The sequence below is a fragment of the Globicephala melas genome, chromosome 7 (assembly GCF_963455315.2).
Source record: "Globicephala melas chromosome 7, mGloMel1.2, whole genome shotgun sequence".
In the NCBI taxonomy this organism is placed as follows: Eukaryota; Metazoa; Chordata; class Mammalia; order Artiodactyla; family Delphinidae; genus Globicephala; species Globicephala melas.
The window spans coordinates 58,635,794-58,658,112 of record NC_083320.1 but is presented as its reverse complement, the minus strand read 5'-3'; the positions used below and the strand labels follow the sequence as shown (position 1 = coordinate 58,658,112).

Sequence of the window (22,319 nt, the reverse complement as noted above, 5' to 3'; positions counted from 1 at the left end):
GGCAGAGAGAATTTGATGCCTAGAAATTAAGGGGAAATGGTTTCTATTTCCTCAGTGAAAGCATGAAGAATTAGATATGTATAAAATTCATCCAAACACACAACATAAATGAGTACTGACCTCTGTTCCTTTATAATCAGGTGTCCACCTGCATCATTATGACAAGACATTTAAATATATGCACAAATACCGCATAGTATTAGCTTTTTTACAAGTTAAATAAAAGACAGCATATGGATAGCACATATCCAGAGTTGGATAAATTTTAAGTCCATAAAACGAGGAATTTTGTCAGATGTTTTTAAAGCTACTCATCTTACATTATTTGTGACAAGACAACAAGGAAAAAGGACGACAGAATAATATTAAGAGCAGATAAAGGAGTCTAGAGAGAGAGAAGATTTAAAGAAATCGTAGAGAACAAATAAAGCAACTGATGAGAGAGGGCAAGAATGAAATACAACCTGACTGAGGGGATAACGATATTACAGGTCATTCCTACTCCTATTGTTAATTCTCTTAACTGGAACCTACAAAATATCTTTAAAGAGTGTGTCATGGCCATGGATACTTATAACTTAGTTCTCTTTCCTATTGAATTCCAATAAAACAAAGGCACATAGAACATAACATGTCCAAACTGAACACATCTTGTCCACTCACCAAACCTTCTCCTGCTTCCCCCTTTATTGATAATTGCAAGCCACCTAATGGCTCAAACCATCAATTTCAGGTGAGTCCTGTCAGTCCATTCCCAGCCTCTCATGTCTCGCTTCTGCCAATCCAACTTCTACAGAGCTTCCAGAATCTTCTTCCTAAATACAAAATCTAATGGCATCACTTTCCTGATTCATTACCTGCACTAATTCTCTATTTTCTACAGTATTAAGTACTAACTTGTTAATTTGGTACTCAAGAACCTTCTCAATCTGGCCGCAACTGCTCTTCCAACTTCAGTATTAAAATACTGAAATTCTCATCACTGTCAGAACCCATGTCCTTTCTCAATGTCACACCCATAAGTATATGCCTCTCTTGCCTGGACTGTTTTCTAGCTCTTTTCCTTTTTCATGTAACCAACATCTACTTATCCTTCAATATTAGTTCAAATGTCATCTCCCTTATACATGCTTATGGTAGAATTAGTTCTACTTACTGGCTCATACATCCCTTTAGATAATAAATGCTTCACTCAAAAGTGCTCAGAAAATACAATCTGACTAAATGAACAAACCCTTCCTTAAGGAGGAACTTCCAGTCTAGGTAATAATCTACCTGGAAAACTCTGCCCTCTACTTCTCTATGCTCCTTCTATCTGCAAATAATACATAGAGAGAAGATTTAAAAATTTAATTTTAACTCAAATGGATACTTAATTTTCTAGCATTACTTACTGAAAACAAAAAAGAGTCAGTTCATATGGACAGGACCACAAAGTGCTCATTAAAGACAATAAATTATTTGCCCAAGAAGTGTTATACCCAATTTTTAATCATTTTTCTTGCTCATACACATCTGGGGTATTTTAGAATCTTAATCATAAATTTCACCCATCTAGTAAATCTTAAATAATTCCTCTTTGCCAACCTGCATTATCAACTTAATACAGACACCTTTAAAAACAAGTCTTCAGGGCTTCCCTGGTGGCGCAGTAGTTGAGAGTCCGCTGCCGATGCAGGGGACACAGGTTCGTGCCCATTCCGGGAAGATCCCACATGCCGCGGAGCGGCTGGGCCCGTGAGCCATGGCCGCTGAGCCTGCGCGTCCGGAGCCTGTGCTCCGCAACGGGAGAGGCCACAGCAGGGAGAGGCCCGCGTACCGCAAAAAACCCCAAAAAAACAAAAAAATAGGTCTTCAGTACTAGGCAGTCAAGTTTGTATCTTCCTCTATATCTTAGTGTAGATAATAGCAAAATATTTTTTACCATGCTGCATTAGGGTCCTGCATGGTACCTAGTTATCCTCAGAAATCTACTGTTTATAAAGCTCAGGAGAAGGGGAAGTGATACCCATCAAAATGGCCCACAAAAGTATGAAAAGGTACTCAATATTATTAGATATCAGGAAAATTAAAATTAAAATCATAGTGAAATATCCTACACATCCACCAAGATGGCTAAAACTTTTTAACAGGTCACCTGTTAGCAAAGTAATAGAGCAACTGAAACTCTCCCACACTGCTGGTGGGTGTGTAAATCAGTACAACAACTTTGGAAATCTTTTGACCGTATATTTTAAAGATGAACCTATGTATACCCTATAACGGAAGCAATTTCACTCCAACGGAAAGGCATATACACATGACACCAAAAGTACAGAAATTCATCCTAAACTGGAAGTAACTCATATATCCACTAGTGTTGGAATAGAAAAATCATAATATATTCATTCATACAGTGTAATATGTTAAAACAATGAAAATTAACAACTTACATGCAACAGGAACACCACAGACATAATTTTAAACAAAAGAAGGCACATACACACTCTCTCTTACATATAATACCTCTATCTATAGAGAGACAGATATACCATTTAAATAAAGCTCAAAGCAACAGGAAACACTACTATACAGTGACTGCCTACCTTTACGAGGCGTAATGACTAGGTACAGGGAGATTGAGGAACTGCTGGCAATATCTTATTTCTTGATCCAGGTGGTAATTTTTCCTATGTGTTTGTTTTATAAAAAATCATCGTTACACACCTATGATTTGTACATTTTTCTGAGTGTATACTATACTTTGAAAGATCATTCTAAATAAAAAAATTTAAAGTAATCTATAGGAGATGACTTAGGGAATTTGTTAAAGACAGTCAATCAATGTTTGTTGTGGTTTCATCTCTAGTTCCTGTATAACCAACTAGCCCCTTCTCCCACCACTGGAATTAAAAACAAAAACATAAATAAACAAACAAAACCTTAAGATGACTGGGCTCCCAGCAAAGTATTGCACTGGATCTGAACCCAGGCATTTGAATTTCGGAGCCTGCACTATTAAGCACTAGTCCATATGAAATTAATAAACCCCTCGTTAAGATAACGCAGTAGCAAGACCAAGAAATTAATCACATTTTATTTCTCATTTGAATTTCCAGTGTCTTAAACGCATGATAATACACTTCCATATTCAGTAAGTAATTATTAAGAATCTACTGGATATCAGACACTGTGCTATGGGACAAAGAATTAAAGGGAAAAAAGAGAAAAAGAAAAAAAATGTCTAAGGGATTTTATTGTAAAAGAATAAAGTCATAATCAAAAGAAAAAAAAAGAAGACTGTGCTCCAAAAATTAAGTCAATTTGAAGATTAGGACATAATGTTATTCTCTACAAATATGTGAGTGATTACAATATGCCAGTCACTGTTCTAGGTTCTAAGGATAAAAGTGAACAACAGTTAAGCTCATGTCTTTATCAAGTTTCCTTTTTAGTGGGAAAAGACAGAACAAATAATCGAGTAAATATGGCTGACCCTTGAACAATGCAGAGTTAGGAGTGCCATTGTGTAACTTATAGTTCTCCTTCCGTATACATCTGCCTATTCAACCAACTGCAGATCGTGTAATACTGTTGTATTTTCTATTGAAAAAACTCTGCGTGTAAATGGATTTGAGCAGTTCAAACCCATGTTCAAGGGTCAACTGTACACAGCATTTTGTGTGGTGGTGAACTGTTATGGGAATAAAGTGAGGTAAGGATAGACAGAAAGTGAAAGGAGAGAAGTACTTGCTGTTTTAAATAAGTGGCCAGAAAAGGTTTTGCTAATACGGTGACATTTGACCCTGAAGGAGGCAAAGGAGCAAGAAGGTGGGGGAAAGTATTCCAGGTAGAAGGAAGAGCAAGGTGGATGTATGCTTGGTGTGTTCAGAGAAATGCAAGGAGGCCTGTGTGGCTAGAAAGAAATGAATGTGAAAGAAGAGTAGTAAGTAACAAGATAGCAGAGATAAAAATGTAAAGGTGGGATAAGATTATATATGATGTTATACGTTGTGTACTACCTTGTAGGCCACTAAAAGTTTCCATTTTAGGGCTTCCCTGGTGGCGCAGTGGTTGAGAGTCCACCTGCCGATGCAGGGGACGTGGGTTTGTGCCCCAGTCTGGGAGGATCCCACATGCTGCGGAGCAGCTGGGCCCGTGAGCCATGGCCACTGGGCCTGCGCGTCCGGAGCCTGTGCTCTGCAGCGGGAGAGGCCACAGCAGTGAGAGGCCCGCGTACCGCAAAAAAAAAATAGAAGTTTACATTTTATTCAGTGAGTGAAGCCACTGAGAGTAGAGGGGTGATACAGTGGCGTAAAACTAGTTGTTAATGAGTAAGTGGTAAGGAATGGTCAGAATCAGGAAATACTTTGTAGGTAGAGTCAAAGACATTTGCTAACAGGGTTTTATGTGAGGTGTGAGAACAAGGAGTTAAATATAACTCCAAGGTTTTAGTCCTGAGCAACTAAAAAGATGGAGTTGCCATTAACTGAAACAGAGTAGAGTGGGGGTAGAAAAAATTACGGGAGAGGGGTGCCGTTCAGGGGTCCATTTTTGGATATGAAAGTTTTGAAGTACCTATGAAATACCCAAATGATCATGTTGATTAGGCGGCTGACGGATCTGGAGTTCAAACAGAAGTATGGCCCACAGATATAAATTTGGGCATCATCAACATTTACAGTTGGTTACTGAGAGTCACCTGGAATGTAGTATATATATATATTTATAGGAAGAAACCCTAGGCACTTCAAAGCTGACAAGCAGTGATTAAAAAAGAAAGAAAGAAAGAAAGAAAAAAAGCCAGTGAGACAGGAGGAAGCTGGTATCCAAAAGCCAAGTGAAGAAATCATTTCAAGAAGAAAATAATCAGGGGCTTCCCTGGTAGCGCAGTGGTGGAGAGTCCGCCTGCCGATGCAGGGGACACAGGTTCGTGCCCCGGTCCAGGAGGATCCCACATGCCGCGGAGCGGCTAGGCCCGTGAGCCATGGCCGCTGAGCCTGCGCGTCCGGAGCCTGTGCTCCGCAACGGGAGAGGCCACAACAGTGAGAGGCCCAGGTACCACAAAAAAAAAAAGAAAAGAAGAAAATAATCAAAGATGTCAAATGCTTGTCAGTCAAGTAAAATGAGGATTGAGAAATGACTTTTGGATGTAACAATGTGGTAATATCTTGACAAGAGCTGTTCCAATAGAGAAGTGGGAATACAACCCTGCCCAGAGTACATTCAAGAAAATGGAAGGAAATGAACTAGAAACAAGTATATACAAGTCTTTCCAAGAGTTCTGCAGGGAAAGTAAGCATTATAAAAAGGGCACTGAAGGTCCTAAACTAGCCCACAAGGGTAGATTTAACACATAACACTACCTGAAATAGTGTAAACTCATCTTTATTTTCAGTAGCACTACCTATATAATATACACTAGTAATATAAAAATGAACATGCTTATTTAAACTTGATTTTTGGTACTTAAGGAATAACAAGTTTTAAACGCAAGAAAAAAATGTAAGCAATGGAAACAAATTCTCAAGGACATTTGAGTATACATTTAAGAACTTTATAAACTAACAGCACTGGTTTTTGATTATATCTATTCTCTACCTCAAAATGCTTAAATGTCCACTTCACCTGGCCTGGTATATGACTGACAGTATCTTTGTGCCATAGTTATAGTTGTTTTCAAGGCCTACCCCAATAAAACAAGTTTGTGAAAGGGATATATAAATGAAAAAAAATTTTTTTCCAATTTCCTGCACACCTCGGTAAGAGCTAAAGGAAAAGAGAGAGAAACAGAGACTTTAAATGATGAAAAAATACACACACACACACAACACAGTATGGTTACAAAGATAAGACTAATTTTCTTGTATAGCCAATGGACAAACACAAAATAACAGAAAGGTATTATTTTAACATGTCATTAATACACTTTAAGTAGAGGAATACCAAAAAAGTAGAGACTGGCGTACGGAAGTGTGGTGGTGAGGGTGTAGATGGATCCAACTTCCCACAGACACCACTATATAGCACTGATGACTTCAAAGAGTTTGGCTGTTTTTGTGGATTAGGAAGAGGATGAAGCCAGTGGTCTCCAAATCTTCTTGATTGTTCGACACTATTAGTAAAGTTGTGAACATGCACCCCGTAAATGTGTTTATTAAGTATATACAAGTAATACTATTCTAACTGATTATTAAACAGTATAAAACACAAATAGTTATATAAGATAAACAAATGTATTGTTAACTGCGATAGCTCAATATTAGATAATGTCACAACAATATTTAGGTAAGATTCAGTGTTATCAATAGCAGATGGAAACTCTACCATTTTCAATGATACTTGCATTTCTTTTCTATTTAATCCATGGTTTCTTTACATGAATATTAAAGCCACTTGTCCACTCTGAAGGACATTCAGTTAAAACCAAAAAATACAATTCCATTTAATCCAAGCATATCCAAGTACATATAAACAGCAATATGCAGCAGCATGCTAAAAGCAACAAAAAGTGGGTAAGTGAGCAGGCTTATCATATGTAACACAAACACAAATGACATGGAATTAGTGAAGGCACCAATGGCAATCTGTATAATCAATATTAGTTAAGCATTAATAACAAGAGTATGTTTAGATTTCTATTAAAAATATTACAAGAAAATGTTAAATGCCTCCTCCTGAGACTATTTGCTACTTATTTGTCAATAGAGCTAATTGAATATTTAAGATAAATTATTTACTGGTTTATCAAGTCTGAAACATGCATATTTAAATAATACCAGATAAATATGAATTACAGTACTATTGATAAAATGAGACATTCTCCTTTATCAATAGCGTATCATTAGGATTTTGTTGTTCTTATCAAAGGCTTTCATGTTCTCTGCCTTCAATTTTTAAAGTACTGATGAAATTACTTCATTTGATTCTGAAAGTTTATTTTCCTTACATTTTTCTTTAGTCAGTTTCACCTGCTATAAAAATCACCTAAAGAGAATTACAGGATAATCCTACAAGATCTCGTATATTGTTTAATTACATTTTCACGTTCATAACTATTTAGATTCCTATGGACATTTCAGAGCTACCAAGTCTTTTTTTCTAGTTTTTCTTTCAATGGGATAGTTCTAAACTATAGACATGGATTCCTAAAAATATAAGTTCACTAATCTGATCAAAAGAGGTTAACACTTTAGGGGAAGGTTTTAAAACCAAATTTTCTTTAACAAATATAAACTTTATATATATAAAATCTCTGCTTTAACATGAAGCAATCTCTTTCCCATAAACCCTATCTCCTTAGATTTGGATCATTACTCTTCTATGACTGCTCCCTTCCCCCTCCCCCACTTAAATTTAATCTTTTATTTCATCTCTACTAATCTTTTTCAAATCCAACCCCCTTCTATTTTTTTTTTACAGCAGTTTCCCAAATTATTTTCAAACCTTTTCTACCCAACTGGAGATTATACATTAATAGGAGTATTCTTCCTAGTAAATCTAAACAATACAAGCTTTTGTAAGATACACACACATAGATATAAACATAACTGGAAATGACTGATTTTCTAATATGCCTTACAGAAGACCTCATTTTACAGACATACCACAAATATATGAGAGCGACTATGACCTGCAATTAATACACTGTGAACAGTGAAATACTAACTTCACTTTAATCTGAAGTACTAAATAAGTTACTGTTAAAGGAAGTGTTCAATACCATATGCTAACGCATATATATGGACTTTTTAAAAGCTGTACTCGTGAACCTAGTGGCAAGGCAGGAATAAAGACGTAGAGGTAGAGAACGGACTTGAGGGCACGGTGGCGGGGGGAGGAAGCTGGGATGAAGTGAGAGAGTAGCACTGACATATATACACTACCAAATGTAAAATGGATGGCTAGTGGGAAGATGCTTCACAGCACAAGGAGATCAACTTGATGCTTTGTGACAACCTAGAGGGATGGGATAGGGAGGCTTAAGAGGGAGGGGATATGGGGATATATGTATACATATAGCTGATTCACTTTGTTGTACAGCAGCAACTAACACAGCATTGTAAAGCATTTATACTCCAATAAAGGTGTGGAAAAAAAAAAAGGAACAGTGTTCTACTCTATGATGACGATAACATATAAGATTTACTACTTGTTGGACACTATTACAAGCACTTAACATACACTGACTTACTTCGTACTCCCAACTACCCTAAGGTTTTAGTCATACTTTTCTCCCAACTTTCTAGATGAGAAAACAAAGAGGTTAAGTTATTTGCCTGAAGTCACACAGCTAAAAAGTGGTGGAGCCAGGACATAAGACAAAGAATTATGCAAAACCGTATTATAAACATTGCTAAAAATCAGTTCCCGCGCTTTTAAAAATGTCCGTACCTAGCACCGCCCCTACATCCAAATACTGGCAACCCTACGGTGGTCACTATAATAATTTGGGGAAAACTGGGATGGGAAACATTACCTGTGTGTAACTTTGCAAAGTCTGAGACCTCTGAGGTAGAGCACAATGGAGGGCAGATGTCAAGGGCCCGACAACATCTTATTCAAAGAATCCATGTCCTTAGACAACAGATTTGTGATTGCCGAGAGGGAGGGGGTACGGGGGAGGGATGGATTGGGAGTCTGGGGTTAGCAGATGCATTATATACAGAATGGATAAACAACAAGGTCCTACTGTATAGCACAGAAATGGTATTCAATATCCTGTAATACACCATAATGGAAAATAATTTTTAAAAGAATGTGTATATATATATATAACTGAATCACTTTGCTGTACAGCAGAAATTAACACAACACTGTGAATCAACTATACTTCAATAAAAAAACCAGGGGGCTTCCCTGGTGGCGCAGTGGTTGAGAGTCCACCTGCCGATGCAGGAGACACGGGTTTGTGCCCCTGTCCGGGAAGATCCCACGTGCCGCGGAGCGGCTGGGCCCGTGAGCCATGGCCACTGGGCCTGCACGTCCAGAGCCTGTGCTCCGCGGTGGGAGAGGCCGCAGCAGTAAGAGGCCTGCGTACCGCCAAAAAAATAAAAATCAGTTCCCTCCCAGGGCTAGTTCCCAGGAATAGCAGTCTAGCCTCCTTACATATGAATATGTAGTTTTAATTGTAGTTTGTTCAAACCAGTGCGACTTAAAAAATCTGGGGACGATAAAGAAAATGTATAGACATACAATGAAATATTGTGCAGCCTTAAAAAGGAAATCTTGTCATGTGCTACAACATGGATGAACCTTGAGAACATTACACTAAGTGAAATAAGCCAATCACAAAAGGACAAATGCTCTATGAGTCTACTAATATGAAGTATCAAAAGTAGACAAAATCATAGAAACAGAATGTAGAATGGTGGTTGCCAAGGGCTAGGAAGAGGAAAGAAGGGGAATGGATACAGATTTTCAGTTTTTCATTATGTAAAGTTCTACAGCCTGTTGCACAGCAGTGTGAATATATTTAACACTACCGAACTATACACTTAAAATGGTAAATTTAATGTTATGTGTTTTTTACTATAATTTTTAAAAATCTGGGAAAATCTCCCGTTACTTCCCACTCTCAGAGATGACTTATGTTAGGAATCTTACAGATGAAATCTTCAGTGTCACAGATAAGAAGTTCAAATTAACTATGAAGGATACACATCAATATAAGATATTACTGCAAACGGTACTCTTTGCTAAGATTCATCCCTTCCTCCATTAGCTGCAGAGACTAGTTTTCCTCTCTAATTTCAGATTTATAAAGACTACTTTAAAACTATTCCGAAGTTTTTTAAAAAGTAAAAGCTGTTTTCCTCCAACACTCCCCCAGGTTAAAATAATACCAAAAAGATAGTTCTCAAAAAGTCCTGATTGCCCTCTAAGAAACAATAAGAAAGTGATTTGTTACCAGCAGCTCTCACAACTCTCACTATTCAAATCCTAACAGTACCAAACATTCATACTAAGAGTAGATTCAATTTTTAGAGACAAGATGATAACCAGAAGTCACATGTTATGAATACTAGTATTTAAACTGGAAGATATAATTTTGCTCTTCATTCAAAACAAACCGTGACCACAATATAAATTGGATCTCTACAGTAGTTTACCTCCCTAGCACCTAATCATCATTGGAATAAGCAGAACACCTCCTCAGCCTAAGCAATTCAGGACCAATTTTTTTTTTTAAGTCTTCTTAGGAAGGCCAAAAGGGGAAATATACAAAAACGTAGTAAGTTATACATGATTTTGTTTTTTAACCTCACCTCTCACAATCCTATTCTCAGTTTTTATATCATCCATCTGGTAGATAAACATATCTTCTCCCATGTTCACAAAGCTATGTTTATGTTACTCACCAAGGGTGCAAAATATAGCTCTACATTAATTCTACTACTAATCCATTCTAATTTCATGTTGCAAGAAAATTCTCTTCCAAACTGGTTTGCAGTCAGGAATTCCCTGGAGGGTCAGTAGTTAGGACTCGGCGCTTTCACTGTCAGGGGCCCAAGTTCAATCCCTGGTTGGGGAACTAAGATCCTGCAAGCCTCGCAGCACAGTCAAAAAAAAAATTGGTTTGCAGTCATCTGTTAAAACACTATTTTAAAAAATAGCTATGGAAGAACAGATAGTTGTTTGAATACTATGTATTATCATAATTGGTTGAAATACAATGGCAATAGCATATAGTATACTATATGCTCATCTCAAATTTATATAACCTGGGTTTCTTTTGTAAGTTTTAATTATTAAAAACTCTTTAAAAGGACTTTCCTGGTGGCACAGTGGTTGAGAATCAACCTGCTAATGCAGGGACACGGGTTCGAGCCCTGGTCCGGGAAGATCCCACATGCCCCGGAGCAACTAAGCCCGTGCGCCACAACTACTGAGCCTGCGCTCTAGAGCCTGCGAGCCACAACTACTGAAGCCCGTGTGCCTAGAGCCCGTGCTCCACAACAAGAGAAGACCCCACTCACCGCAACTAGAGAAAGCCCATGCACAGCAAGGAAGACCCAACGCAGCCAAAAACAAACAAACAAAACTCTTTAAAAAATTAAACGTTGGAAAAGAGTATGGAGAACTGCGTCTTGTCTCTCAACTCAGGCGCCAGTTGCTGAAGGGGACCGGGCGAGCAGTGCTGCCGCCACCGCTTCCTGATGGGCTGCGGGTGGCTCCCTCTTCGTTCTGATTGGCAGCTGGTGAGCTGGATGATGCTGAACAAGGGCCTGAAGCAAAAGCGAGAGGAGGAGGAGGAGGGGAAAGAAGCCCTGGCAGTCGACACCTGGTGGCTGGATCCTGGCCACCCAGCAGTGGCACACGCACCCCCAGCCGTGGCCTCGCACCCCCAGCCGTGGCCTCCCGTTCCCTCTTTGACCTTTCGGTGCTCAAGCTCCACCACAGCCTGAGGCAGAGTGAACCGGACCTGCAGCACCTGGTGCTGGTAGTGAACACACTGCAGCGAATTCAGGCGTGCATGGCACCCACAGCTGCCCTGCCACCTATGCCCAGCCTGCCTACAGCCCCAGGCATAGCTGACAACCTGCTGGCCAGCTCTGATGCCTCCCTCTCAGCCTCCATGGCCAGCCTTCTGGAGGACCTCAGCCATATTGAGGGCCTGAGCCAGGCTCCCCAGCCCCTGGTAGATGAGGGGCCACCAGGCCACCCCACTGGGGGAGCCGCACCCAGCTTGGGTGCCTTGGACCTGCTCGGCCCAGCCACTGGATGTCTGCTGGTCGATGGGCTTGAGGGCCTGTTTGAGGACACTGACACAATGTATGACAGTGAACTTTGGGCACCAGCCTCTGAGGGCCACAAATCCAGCCCTGAGGATGGGCCAGGCAAGGAAGAAGCTCCAGAGCTGGATGAGGCCGAACTGGACTACCTCATGGACGTGCTGGTGGGCACACAGGCACTGGAGCGGCCACCAGGGCCAGGGTGCTGACTCCCCCAGAGCTGGGATGTTGATCTGGTGTCCAAACTGAGCCTGGTGGCTGGACCAACTCTCCTTTGAAAGACACAGCTGGCTTCCCTAGAGAGGGGCTTTGGAGAGAAAGAATCCAGTCCTGGGCAACTTCACCTCCGTCCTCTGGTCTCTGGCTGATGGGGGTAGACTGGAATTGGCCCGTGTGATGAAATGACAGGGCCTGGTGGCTGGAATGTGACTGGACCAGGCCCAGTGCTGAATCCCTGGAGGCACAGCTTGGTATACTCTTTCCCTGATGTGGGAAAAGACCCCAACCAGTTTTTTTGAAATTAAAGCCAGTCGTGGGAAGTCTCAAAAAAAAAAAAAGAAAAGAAAAGAGTATGATCTACTACTTCAATGTTTAATTATTTGTATATCACTTTAAAAATACATAGAAAACGTCTAAAATTTTAAACCTTCAGGGCATGAGTTGTTTAGGATGGTAGTTTACCAGATAACTACAGGTTACCATATTTTGAATGGACATCTCTCCAGAATTCATTATATATTTACCTACCTTCTTTAGTGGGAAGCTCAGTCTAATGACTCAAATTCATTAGTAAAAATAATTTATGGTAGTAAACAAGCCCTAGAACATTGTACTAAAAACATATACAGAATTCTGGCTTTTTATTTCTTGTATCTACTTGTGGGTTTTTTGGGGTTTTTTTTTTTGCCTTCTTCCCAACTCTTCCATCCTCCATCTCTCAGGCTACACATCCATTGTCCATTCTAATGTTTATCCTCCAAGCCAGTTTTAAACTTGGAAATCAGCCAGGATTGTTAAAACTGTGTATAAATATTGGATAAATTAGGTCTACAGAAAGAACCTAAAGCTTTTCCTAAGAAACCCAAACTGAAAACAATGAAGATGGGGACTTACCTGGTGGCACAGTGGTTAAGAATCTGCCTGCCAATGCAGGGGACATGGGTTTGACCCCTGGTCCGGAAAGATCCCACATGCCACAGAGCAACTAAGCCTGTGCGCCATAACTACTGAGCCGGCGCTCTAGAGCCCGCGAGCCACAACTACTGAAGCCCATGCACCTAGAGCCTGTGCTCTGCAACAAGAGAAGCCACCACAATGAGAAACCCGCACACCGCAATGAAGAGTAGCCCCCACTCACTGCAACTAGAGAAAGCCCGTGCAGCAACAAAGACCCAACGCAACCCAAACAAACAATATATATTTTTTAATGTTAAAAAAAAAAAATGAAGATGGCCACAGTGGCTATACCTGCTCCAGCAAAGGGATTTTCAAACTATAGTTTCTTAAAAGACACTACAGGTGTCAGCAGAAAAGATGACTATGTATAAAGTCTCAGATCCTCATATAAATCAGAGCAACCCCATAAGATCAGTGTTATACACTGGAGTTCTACCTAAGGCTTCATTTGAGGTTAGGTTCTGCTCTAGCACTGAACTAAAACTGATGTTGCTGCCACTGACACTAGGGTTAAAAAAAGATAATGGTTTAGGGTTTTTCCCCTACTCACCTCATTTAAAAAAATATTCCCTTTAAACAAAACAGTCCCTTGATTTCCTCAATCCTGTGTTTAAAATGCATATTACTTTTTCTAAGGATTATTCACTACACTTTCTATAGATTCAACAATCTTAATTTGAGCTTTTACCACCAGAAAGAGGAAACAATGCTTTAAATCATCCAGTAAACCATAATGATGCTACGTATAGCTTTGAACAATTATTTCTAGTTAAAATGTTACAGGTTTCATTGTTCTCTAATTTTTCCTGTGTCTTCTACAATCTCTCTGCCATATTACCTCTACATAAAAGAGAGCACTTAGTCCATGTGTGGGCTTGGCTATTATAAGGAATATAAGCCAAAAAGCTGTATTTTGGCAGTTTCAGAATTTGTACATTTTCTTCTGCCCTCAAATTTCAATGTATTCAATTCAAACATTTATTGAGCACCTACTGTGACTAAAATTATAACCTAACACATCAATCGGAACTAGTGAGGTGGTGGTACAGTAACAAACAATCCCCAAATCTCAGTGGCTTGACATAACAAAAGTTTATTTCTCATTAATTTTACATGTCCAACTCTGGTTGGCAGGAGAGATCTGCTTATCACAGTCCCTCCACTTGACACATGCTTCCAAGATTGTCTTGCCAAGGAAGGTAAAAGGTAATGTGGTAAATCACATCCTGCTCTTAAACTTTCATTCACATTTTATTGGCCACAGTAAGTCAGAGAGCCATGCCTGATTTCAATAATGGCATGAAAGGGCAATCCTATCATGTGCTTAGAAGAGAAGTGGTCTATTTATGAAGAAGCATGATTCCCAAGTCCCTGTGCTGATCAAATATTCAATTTACTTTTCCTCCCACATTTGGATACACCTGTCCCCTTTCATGCAGAAGATAACCCAAAAATCCCACCTAGTTATAGCACCAAGCTCAAAGCTCTCAGGTCCAGACGTGGCCCTTGTTCACAAAGACCTGTTTACTAAATCAAGTTACCTACCTCCCTTCACAGACACAATATACAATGATAGAAAAAGCTAAGTATAACCATAAAAAACACTCCTGTTCAAAAGAGGAGGAACAGGAGATAAAATAGTCAATAGTTCATAGCAATTCACATACCCCGCTGAACAGATAGTGTAAGTGCTCTCAGTTCTGGGGGAGAGAATTCTCTGACTGATCACTGGGAGGAATTTCTCAGTCTAGTATTCTCTGAGCCTTTTGGCTCTACCTTCCAGGAGATTTTTTTTCTTGCCTGCTATCCTCCTCCACCACAAGTGAAGTGAACACAGGGAGTGTACATCCTTAGCTAAGAGGAATTTTCAGCCTGCTGGTAGAAGGTTAGGGGGTGGTGACCAACTCATGCAATCACACTTTCTTCACACTTTCCATGCTGGTTTCTTGGGCTGTACAACTCCCTGAAAAACTTAGACACTTCTTATCTGTTCTAGCCATTGCCAAGTGCCAATGTCTAGAACCATAGCTTTTTTTCTAGATATGTCTTTTAGACTTTCTACATTTCTTTGCTTTCTTGCCCCAAGAGACTGTGTGCTATCTATTTCTCTCTATTTAATTGTGGGTGCCCTGGAACTACCTGGCTTTAGTAGGGAATCCATACCTTTAAAAAAAAGTCTCTTTTCCCTAACCCAACAGAAAGGCACCACCCCCTTAAGTAGACCTTTACTCTGAATCACCTTAATCCATTCAGACTTTTTAACAATGAGTGATGGTCATAACGCTGATTGCCAGAAAAGTTTTAATTATCTGCTCAAAAGGCTTCTTAGTTTCATCTCTTACTGACTGACAGTGAGAAACAATTGCTTCTTCCAATCCTACAATTCCCCAAATTTCTGGCCTCTCTTTATTGCTCTTCATTCCCACTTGCAAACTAGCCAATCATGTTCTAGCTCATTCTTTTTTCTTCCATCTTGTCAAATGGAGCCAACAACAGCTAAAATACAATTTGTTTTCCAGCCTCGTCCCTAAAGCTATAAATGCATTAGGTACATTACTGGCCTTCCAAGTTATTGCAGGCAAGTTTTACCAAATGCTTCTCTGCATCGCATCTTCCCAGCCTCTAATATCAGTTTCCTTGCTACCTGACCCCTGACCAATGCAACATTTGAGGGGTTCTGTTAGAGTACCCTACTGCTTGTACCAACTTTGATTTTAGTCAGGATAGGTTACATAAATGCTGCCCAATAGAAATATAATTCAAGTCACATATGCAATTGTAAAGTTTCTAGTAGCCACATTTAAAGGGTAAAAAGAAACAGTGAAATTAATATATTTCATTTAACCCAATATACCCAAAATAATTATATTTCAACCTGCAAGCAATGTAGAAATTATTGAGTTATTTTACATTTTGTTCATACCAAATCTTTAAAATCCAGTTTATATTTTTATACTTAATCACATCTCAATTCAGTCTAGCCACATTTCAAGTGCTTATTAACAGCATCATGGAGCGAGTGGCCACCATATTAGACCATGCAGGGCAAAATAAAATTGCAGTAGCTAACAGCCCCTGAAATCTCAGTGGCTTAAAACGAAGGCTTATTTTTTATTCATGTCCACCGTAGCCAAGAATGTTCTGTATGCTTTCCTCACTTACAGATCCAGCCTGGTAGAACAGTCAGTAGAGCATACATAGTTCACTGGCCAAAGCAAGCTACACAGCTGCATCCAACTTGGTTGTGCCCGGAAAGAAATCCGGAAATACAGGTAGATAGCTCTAATGATCATCACACCCAATTTTTAAACTGCAATTAAAAACTTCCAAATTATGTCTTCAAAGAACTATATCTTTTAAATTTTCCTTTTTTCCCAATAGACACCTACTTCAAAAAGCAAATAAGGCAATGACGTAGTAAGCTACTACTAGATAGTTAGAACTCTAGGACAAATGCATTTTCTTTGCTATGAAACGTAACTTTTTCAATAAAGTTTCTGAAGAGTCAGTAAAAGCAATTGAAAAAGTGTGACTAGATCTCAAATACTATTCCTTTTACTTCATTTTGGCAAACAAGTACTTCAAATCCTCTTTAACTTTTCTTATCAAGCCTTTCCAAGGGACTACTGCCACTGAAACAAGGCTGAAGAAAAATTAAATGGCAGAGGAAAAGCCACATTTATTCCTCAAAAGTGGACAAAAGAGAGGAAAATAACATTAATCAAAACTAAAGATACTTCTACTACTTTTTTCTAAAAGATTTCCTTATCTCCTTTAGAAGTTAACATTCCGCCATTTAACACTGTAACATAAAAACCAATTGCCTGGGCTTCGCTGGTGGCGCAGTGGTTGAGAGTCCACCTGCCGATGCAGGGGGACACGGGTTCATGCCCCGGTCCGGGAAGATCCCACATGCTGCGGAGCGGCTGGGCCCGTGAGCCACGGCCGCTGAGCCTGCGCGTACAGAGCATGTGCTCCGCAACGGGAGAGGCCACAACAGTGAGAGGCCCGCGTACCGCCAAAAAAAAAAAAAAAAACCAATTGCCTATTTAGTCATCCCAAATAAAGGTATTACTTCAAAGCCTAAAGTTCTACTTTCACAGGTCTAAGGCTGAAACCCCTTTCTTCTAAAAAATAAACTCTTACACTCTATTCCACCTTCACTTAAGCATCCAAAGAAAGAATTTTACCCTATTAGAGGACCCAAGATACTGGCTGGATTACATGAAGTTTTAGGTATTAAACGGTATCTCAGTGAGGTATAAGTGGTAGGCAATAAAAGAGCATCATGACTTTCCTGACGGCACAGTGGTTAAGAATCCACCTGCCAATGCAGTGGACACGGGTTCGAGCCCTGGGCCGGGAAGATCCCACATGCCATGGAGCAACTAAGCCCATGTGCCACAACTACTGAGCCTGCACTCTAGAGCCCACGGGCCACAACTACTGAAGCCCATGCCTAGAGCCCATGCTCCGCAACAAGAGTAGCCCCTGCTCGCCACAACCAGAGAAAGCCTGCTCACAGCAAGGAAGACCCAACGCAGCCAAAATTAATTAAAAAAAAGCATCACAAGGAGGGACTAATGTAAATAAAACAGCAAATTTTGCTTAGGGAATACATGTGTGCTGGTATATATGGGGATTGGTTTCATATAACCATTAATACTGCCCTATAAAATCCTTGTTTTGAAGCCGGGTATTCTACCTTAATTATGAATCAGGGTAAAATAAACTCTTAAATAAAGAATAAGTGATAATATCTCGAACTAATAAGCAATCAATGTAGACGACTTTCTGAGAGAAAATAATAAGACAAAGCCAAACCCCAAACAAACAAACAAAACCAAAACTATACTGAATCCAAACTAAACTTTCTGATGCCAGACATCGAAGAGAAATACCTGTTTTTCTGCTACCCAAAGAAATCTACTACCCACTAAAACTTTATAATCCTAAAAGAATATCTTAGAAATGGTACCAAATATACACATTTTCATGCATTTTTATTAATGCTAACAGAGTACCTAATTAATTTATAGTTCCCATCCCCAAAAATCTCCCCCATATCTTTTTTATAACTTTCTCATTCAGTTTACCTACTTATAACTTTCTCATTCAGTTTACCTACTTATGACTTCATGTTATCACCTCTCTTCTACAGAATTCCAGTCCTCTGTCTTGAGCTCAGTCCTCTATCTCTATCACCAATAGTCACTGCAACCTAGCACCACAAATTCAATCCATTAAAACTGGTATCCCTTTACTTCCCCCAGATCAGTTTCCCTTCCGAACTCTGCCCATGGTATGATCTTTTTAAAATAATGGACTCATCTTTTTTGTTTGTTTGTGGTATGCGGGCCTCTCACTGTTGTGGCCTCTCCCGTTGCGGAGCACAGGCTCCGGACGCGCAGGCTCAGTGGCCATGGCTCACGGGCCCAGCCGCTCCGCGGCATGTGGGATCCTCCCGGACCGGGGCACGAACCCGTGTCCCCTGCATCAGCAGGCGGACTCTCAACCACTGCGCCACCAGGGAAGCCCTAAAGGACTCATGTTTTATTCCAGATAGCTTATCACTAAATCCTGTAGATTTATCTTTTGAAATGTCGAGCATTTTTACTTCCTTACTTTATCCCTGTATAATTGAAATAGCCTCCTATCATCTACAGTGCCAGTTTCTTCCCATTCCAATATATTCTTAAAGTACAAAGAGTTGACTTATTCATGTTATTCATTTGTTCAAAAACCTTCAAGGACCTACGTTAAAAATATTAAAATCCTCACCAATAGTACTTAGCGCTGTCTACTCTTACCCAAACATGTCCTAACAGTCTCTGGTCCCCAGACAACATCAAAGCCTTCTATTTATGCTGTTACTGCATTTCCCAAAGCGTTTCTCACAATTAACCCAATGAAATACTTATCTCCAGAGATGTATAGTCTAAAAAAGAAAAAGGATGCTACTTCCTTTCCTTAAACAGTCAGTTTTATTTTCCACAGGATTTCTCAGACTTTAATAAGCTAATGAGAATTTTTCATAACCTATTTAATAATACCCATTAATATCTTACAAGCCATTTTTTGGGAAATGCTGGGCTATTAAACTGTCTTCTGGATAGACTGTCTCTATTCTCACTTATACGGCTTTTTGCCTTGTTAGAACATACCTTCCCCTCATCTTTCTACCTATACAAATCTATATTCCTCTACTGAAGTTCTCTCTTTTCCATAAAATCTTCCCTGACAGCTGGAACCCTCTTTGATCTAAGACTTCTCTGAACTTTAATTCTTCTAAATTTCCTCATATGCAGACAAGACTAAATCTAAATTCCTTTTGCTTCTCTTGTTTTTTTCCCCCCACAGATTTATAGATTGCTTTCTGAAACATAATTCTCAATGCCAAGAGTCTTTAAAAAGCTACACATTTAACACAATTACACAACTGGAAGCAGTATAAAATAAACAAGTACCAGGAATCTCACACAACTGAACCAAGTTAATCATTTCAGAAGCAAGCAGGTAAAATTTACATTATATGTTACCACACAAACCTATGTTTATCCTGTACCTATTACTGACATTTCATTCATTCACTCTCAAAAAATGCAGAGATCAAAAGATGAATGAGAAATAATGGCTGATTTCCAAAAGAAGACAAACATGTTAACTGTAATACAGAAACATGCTATTAAAAATAAAGGAGGCAGGAGTCAGGAAAGGCTATGGGATGAGGTAGTATCTGAGCTAAGCCTTGGAAGATGTCCACTCAAAGGTTACTCCTCTACTCCTCCCTGTTCCCAACTGTGGTTCAATGTTAGTGTACCATTTACCACATTACATCAGAATCTTCTACCTGACTGCCTAACCCAATGGTTCTCAAAGAAAAGGGGGGAAATTTGGCCCTCCAGTGGACATTTGGCAATGTCTAAAGCCCTTTTTTTATTGTCATGAATGAAGGATTAAGGGGTGCGACTGGCATCTAGTGAGGGATGCTGCTAAACATCCTACAATGGAAAGGACAGTCCCCATAACAAAGAATTATCAGGTCGAAAATATCAGTCACGTGGAGACTGAGAATACCCAGTCTAATCTTTAGATTATCAACAATTCTGGTGCAAGAAGTATCTTATTCACCTTTGTATGCCCAGCACTGGACACAGCAGGAACTCTATACACAGTGGTAAGTAAACCTCAATTTAAAGGCAATGGAATACAATTTTACATGTCAATTATACCTCAATACAAATGAAATAAAAAATAAAGCAATGGAAGAGCCAGTGAAGATTTTAAAGAAGGCAACAACATGACCTGTGTTCACTGATGTAAAGGATATACTGGAACAACTTCCAGTATCTTCCAAAATTAAAGATGTATATAATCTCTAGATATATATCTATTCTTCAGATACACATATTTTCCATAAGTGAAAAAAAATATGTGTATAAGGATATTCACTGCAGTATAATTTGAAGATAGAAAATAAATACCCACCAATAAGGATCTTACTAAATGACAAGATACTTGTTCAATAGAACACTGTTACTGTCACTGCTAAGAATGAGATAGCTCTCTACTTGTAATATTAAGAGATCCAACATAAAAATTTTTTATGCAGAAGAATGGTACAATTTCAGGGAATGGTAGAGAATACATAGGTATGGTAGTGTTTGTAAATGTATCCTTCCACCAGAGATATTCCATACAGTTAAAAAAAAAAACCAAAAAACTGGTAACAATGGCTATCTCTAGGGAGAGAAACTGGGGGGTTAAGATAAGGAGGGAAAGAGACTAACTCTTTAATGATTACCCTTTAATATATTTTCTGAATGCATGCCTTGTGCAGGTATTACTTATTATTCAAGAAAAAATTTTTCGAAAAAGAATTTTAAATGCACTATAAAGAGGAAAGATTAGAGGCATGGAAAACAAATTATTGTAACAACAGCCTAGGAGAACAGTAAAAGCCAGACTAATAAAATGAGAATGGAAAGGAAGAACAGATCACAAAAACATGGCAGAGATAAAACCAAAAGGACTTGGAACTTTCTACCAGGAAACAGAAAAGAGTTAACCCTGCACCTGCATGCAAGCAACTAAAGGTAACTGGAGAAAAAACACAATTGTACTAATTATTCAACTGAGCACCCAGTAACACCTGCAACTGTCTCACCAATAATTTCACTTTGCAATTGTCTCAGATGACCATTTCATGCCTTTTTCCTTCTTAAATTTCGAAAACCTGTCCTCCTCACCCATCTCAGCTTCTTATAACAAAAGGAAATCAGAAGCAACCTGACAAGAATGACCTTATCTTCCTACCAACACATCTGTACCCGCAAAGCCCTATCCCATGCCCTTCCCATTAAAACATGATTATTCCCACTCTTCTCTGTGGCCAACCTCTATACCTGTGTCCTGTATTTCATCTTGCTTGCCTTCGTAATAACTTTCCTCCATTATACCTTCTTCTTGCATCATCAATTTCTTCCTTTTTTTTGAGACGTTCCCAGGAAAGCCCACCCTGACCTCAAGCTTACCTCCAACTACCATGTCTTATTTCAACATTCTTCTTCTTAACAGAAAAAAACCCTTAAATTATTTGTCTGTAATTACTGTTGCTACTCCCTCTTCCCTTCATCTCCTTTTAAATCACTCTATTCAGACTTTTCTCCCCAACACTCCACTGAAACCACAACAACTGGATTCCCATTCTTTACCATCTTATGTACCCTCCACAATATCTGAAAAGTTGAGAACTCTTCCTTTAAGTGGTTCATTCACTTGGCTTCCAGGATATTCCTCTCTGCTGGAAGCGCCTTCCATTTCCTTTACTGGTTGCTCCTCTACTTCTTGCCCTCTAAATGTTGAAAATGTCCTCAGATTCAGCCAAGGATTTCCCTCAATTTTGGTCATTTTAAGTTTCAGTTCCTGAATTTGTATTTGGTCCTTTTACAATCTGCCATGTCATTTTCATAACAATCCCCAACTCTCTGTTAAAAATTTTCAACCTTGGCTTTTTCCTTCCAGACCATAGTAAAACAATTGTTTAAATCCATATGTGGTATATAAAGTCCCAGTAAGTCTTACTTCTATTGTCTGATGTTTCTGCTGGTTCTCACTCATGGCATGTCATCTCCTCATACGCCCAACTACCTCTGATTCTGTGCTAGACACTGCATTTGAAAAATCAAGGAAAATAATCTGAGGCTCAAGATACTATTTTCCAATCTTTTCTTTATCTATATTCTTTCTGTATTAAGCTACTAATTTTCAAACCAGTTGTACTTCAATATCTCTTGGGGGCTTTTAAAATACATCTTTCCTAGGCCTAATGCAGCAATTAAATTAGAATTGGGAGGATGCTCAACACAAATTGTTGGCATTTTTAAAAAGTTCCCTGTGAGAGAGAGCAGACAGCAGAAGCAAGAACTA

General features: G+C 39.2%; 1 protein-coding gene and 1 pseudogene across 2 annotated transcripts in view; one reads left to right on the top strand and one right to left on the bottom strand.

Moving 5' to 3' along the window:
- Positions 1-22,319, bottom strand: part of SP3 (Sp3 transcription factor) — a 65,246-nt gene that overhangs the window by 13,925 nt on the left and 29,002 nt on the right. The gene's annotated exons all lie outside the window — the stretch shown is intronic.
- On the top strand, positions 11,190-12,211 carry LOC115850045 (SERTA domain-containing protein 1-like; annotated as a pseudogene).